The 4739-nt window shown below is 38.7% G+C and overlaps 1 protein-coding gene across 1 annotated transcript in view; it reads left to right on the forward strand.

Annotated features, from left to right (window-relative positions):
* ARAP2 (ArfGAP with RhoGAP domain, ankyrin repeat and PH domain 2) overlaps positions 1-4739 on the forward strand; it is a 339747-nt gene that overhangs the window by 191454 nt on the left and 143554 nt on the right. The gene's annotated exons all lie outside the window — the stretch shown is intronic.

Raw genomic sequence — 4739 nt, forward strand, 5'->3', positions numbered from 1 at the left:
TCATCCTGGCTTCTGAGGAGCATTCTGGTTCTACTTCTTCGAACATAGATTTGTTTGTTCTTCTGGCAGTCCATGGTGCTTTTAATATTCTCCTCTAACACCATAACATCAATGCTTTTGTGGTCTTCCTTATTCATTGTCCAGCTTTCACATGAATATTTTTTATTGTTGTTAAGTTCTGTCGAGTTGATTCCAACCCATAGTGATCCTGTATAGGGTTCCCGAGGAGCAGCTGGTGAACCTCTGACCTTGCAGTTCAAACAGCTTTGCAGTCTGGCACATTAACCCACAGTGCCACACCAGGACTCCATGCATATTAGACTACTGAAAATACCATGATGTGGGTCAGGTACACCTTAGTCCTCAAACTGACATCTTTGCTCTTGAACACTTAAAATTGATTTTGTGCAACAGATTTGCCTAGTGCAATATGTTGTTTGATTTCTTGACTATTGCTTCCAAGAGTGTTGATTGTGGATCCAAGCAAAATGAAGGCTTTGACAATTTCATTCTTTTCTCTGCTTGTCTTCATGTTTTTTACTGGTCCAGTGATGCAGATTTTTGTTTCCTTTACATTGAGATGCAAGCCATACACAAGGCTGTGGTGTTTGATCAGCATTAGTAGTTTAAGTCCTCTTTACTTTTAGCAAGGAATTTTGTATCATTGACATACTGCACGTTATTAATGAGTTTTCCTCCCATCCTGATAGCACATTCTTCTTCAAATATTCCAGCTTCTGAGATTACTTGCTTAGAATATAGGTTGAATAAGTATGGTGAAAGGATATAACCCTAGAGCACGCCTTTCCTGATTTTAAAGTATTCACTGTCCCCCTGTTTTGTTTGAACAACTGCCTCTTGGTCTATGTACAGGTTCCTCATGAGCTCAATTAAATGTTGTGGAATAACCATTCTTCGAAATGTTACCCATAGCTTGTCTTGATCCACAAAGTAAAAGCCTTGGTATAGTCAATAAAGCACAGGTAAACATTTTTTCTGGTATTCTCTGCTTTTAACCAAGATACATTTGACATCAGCAATGATAGCCCTCGTTTCATGTCCTCATCTGATTCCAGCTAGAACACCTTGAAATTCTCTGTTAATGTACTTTTGCAAACATTTTTCAATTATCTTTAGCAAAATTTTCCTTGCATGTGATGTTAAAGGTACTGTTCAATGATAAATGCATTCAGTTCAGTCACCTTTCTTTGGAATGTTCACAAATATGGATCTCTTCCAATCAGTTGACCACATTTCTTGGCAAAGATGGATGAGTGCCTCCAGTGATACATCAGTTTGTTTAAAGATTTCGATTTCTATTCCATCAGTAAGTGGAACTGAGTTCATTGCCAGTGTCTTCACTGCACTGGCCTTCTTCCTTCAGTACCATTGACTCTTGATTATGTGATCTGTCTTGAAATGATTAAAATGTATTTTGGGTACAGTGACCGTATTCCTTCCATATTATTTATTCTTATGCTTTTTTTAAGGTTTTATTACGAATTGAGTAGTAGTTTACATGGGAGAATGTCGGCTTTACACTCATCGTATTCTGTTCCATTCCAATGATTACAGTCCCCTCCATGCATCAAGAGAGATTAGTCCATGGAGAAGGATATCATGATTGGTAAAGTGGAGAATCAGCAAAAAGAAGGAATTCCCCAATGAGACAGATTGGCACAGTGGCAGCAGTAATATAATCATCAAGCTTAACAATGATTATGAGAATATCGCTATGAATTGGAACCCATTCACCAGCACCTTTTCGCAACCTTAGAACAGAGTCATGATTGGATATTTTTCTGTCTATCTGTATTAGTGTGTATTATGCATTTGGAATATAAAAATGAGTGAGACTCATACCTTATGTACATGGTACATCCATTCTCATTGATTTGAATAATGTAGCCTAGGAAATATAATCACATTTTTTCATGGATTATACAAAGTGTAAAGAGACAAATCTGCTGCACAAGACCTTTTTAAAGTGTTGAAGAGCAAAGATGTCAGCTTGAGGACTAAGGTGCAGCTGACACAAACCATGGTGTTTTCAATAATCTCATAGGCATGTGAAAGTTAGACAGTGAATAAGGAAGATCATAGATGAATTGTTGCATTTGAGTTATAGTGTTGGAGGAGAATATTGAAAGTGCCATGGGCTGCCGAAAGAACCAACAGATGTGTGTTGAAAGAAGTGCAGCCACCGTGCTCCTTGGAGGTCAGGATAGCCAAACTTCATCTCTCATACTTCGGACATATTGTCAGGAGGGACCAGTCACTGGAGAAGGATATCATGTTTGGTAAGGGAGAAGGTCAGAGAAAAAGAGGAAGACCCCCAGCGAGATGGATTGGCAAAATGGCAGCAGCAATAGGCTCATGCGTGGCAACAGTTGTGAGGTTGGCCCGGGACTGGGCAGTGTTTCGTCCTGTTGTGCAGAGTCACTATGAGTTGGTACTGACTCGATGGCAGCTAACAATAACAAAGAGAGATTGGAGTCCTGATGTGGCATGCTGTAGGATAAGCACTGGACTGATAATCCCAGCGTTGGTGGTTCATACCTACCAGCCACTCCTTGGAAACCCTAAATAGGTTCCATATAAGTCAGAACTGACTTGACAGTATGTAACAACAACAAGCTGTTGTAAGCTAACAGATGGCTTGTTTTCATTGAGAGCCTCAGAGGGTATGGCATTAATCCTCTAGGTAGTATGCTATTGTGTGACAGTGAGTTGAATTTGATACGTAGCAACCCTATGTTGTTTTGTTGTTGTCATTAAGTGCTGTCAAGTCAGTTCCAACCCATAGTGACCCTATAGAGCATTTTGACTCTCTGACCTTGTGGTTCAAACCGACTTTGCAGTTCAGCACGTTAACCCACAGTGCCACATTAGGACTCCAGTGGTCCTATAGGACAGTATAAAACAGTACTTCATAATTTTCAAGCTTGAGTTTTTGGAAATAGTTCACTATACCTTTCTTCTCAGGAACCTCATGGTGGACTAGAACCTGCAACGGTTCAGTTAATAGCCAAGTTCATTGTCTGTTCGTATCAATCCGTGGCTCTACTTGACTGTTAAAAAGGAGAAATATACAGATACAAAGTACTAAATTTTAAGTATAACATTTTCTTGTTAAAGCTTTTTAAAAATTCATAAGCAATCTGTAGACTAAAATTAAGTTTTTCTTTTTCAAAATTGGGGTTATAATTTTTATACAATTAACAGTTTTCCTTTACATGAAATAAAATGTTCTTCTTAATCACTTGGTGTCTAAGTTGATGTATTATGAGTAAATCATTCTTTCATTTTACTTTTTAGAAATCAACTATGAATGCTTTTGTTACTTATTTCCACAAAACAGAGAATACTCTGTATGTTTAATTTAATTATAAATTTGTTGTTCTTCCTTTGGAGCATTTCTTTTTCAAGAAATATGAAATTGGAGCTTTTGTCTTTTGATTATACAACACAATAGAAATGATTACATTTGAAAAGAATCTCCTCTCAAAGTATTCCCTGATTATCTTCATTTCTTCCATCCAATTTATCAGCAGGTTCTATCATTTCAAGCTCTAAATAGATCCGGAATCAGTTGGCTACTCCCCATCTCCACTGATATCACACTGGTCTCTGTCACTATCATTTCCTTCCTATGTTCCTAATTTGCATCTATCCTACCTCCCCCCAGACTGTTCTCTAAGATGCAGTCTGCATGCTTTTTAAAAAGATGTAGATCGATTGCTCAAAGAAATTCAGTGATGCTTCTCATTCCAGAATATAACCTGATTCCTCATTATAGCCTGAAAAGTCTTTTTATTTCTCCCCCATTTCATCTCCTTTCACTGTCTCTACACTCTGGTCCTACAGAGTTCCTCTCTGTTCTGGGAACAGCATCTTCTTTCCCGTCTCATGGGGCCTCTGGACTTTCCATCTGCTCTTCCAGGAGAGTTTTCCACCACCCTGGCTCCTTCTCACCTCTCCAAAGTCAATTCTAATGCCTCCTACGGCAGCCCTTCTGATACCCTGCTAACGTGTACTCCCATTACCAGCTCTTTCATATCATTGTTGTTGTTGTTAACTGTCATCAAGTCAGTTTGGACTCACAGTGACCCAGTATAAGGGCTTTTTTGCCTCCCACTGAGATGGTGCTATAGGAAAAGTACTATTACTGTGCACCAAAAGATTGGTGATTCAGTGGTTCAAACCCATCAGCTGCTCTTTGGAAACCCTATACAGACTCACTGTGATTTGGAACTGACTCAATAGCACTTAACAACTGCAGACTATGCCCACTGAGGCATCAACATTTTCTTGCTTGTTCAGAATTATCAAATCTTTGGTGTCTAAAACAGTATCAGCCTATACTTGTTGTTTAAGTGCCTACCTAGTAAATGAATGAACTTGTTTCAAAAAGTTCAGATTATCACCATGTAAAAGTGCTGTCCCATGGTAATATTTTGGTTTTATTCTGGGCATTTATTTATGATCTAGGCATAAAAATGTATGAACACTGGGACAAAACATTCTCATTATTCAGAAAAAAAACCTACTTAAAAATGAAGAAGAAAAGGCTAAATTACCAAGAAACAGTTTGACATTTGCTTCCTGTCACCCCCAGCCTCCAGCTACCACTCTGCATATTGTTGTTGTTAAGTGCCATAGAGTTGGTTCAGACCCATGGTGGTGGTGGTAGTATGCCGTGGAGCTCCAGTGCTACATCAGTTTGTTTAAAGATTTCG

This window comes from Chrysochloris asiatica, unplaced genomic scaffold, assembly GCF_000296735.1.
Source record: "Chrysochloris asiatica unplaced genomic scaffold, ChrAsi1.0 scaffold00269, whole genome shotgun sequence".
In the NCBI taxonomy this organism is placed as follows: domain Eukaryota; kingdom Metazoa; phylum Chordata; class Mammalia; order Afrosoricida; family Chrysochloridae; genus Chrysochloris; species Chrysochloris asiatica.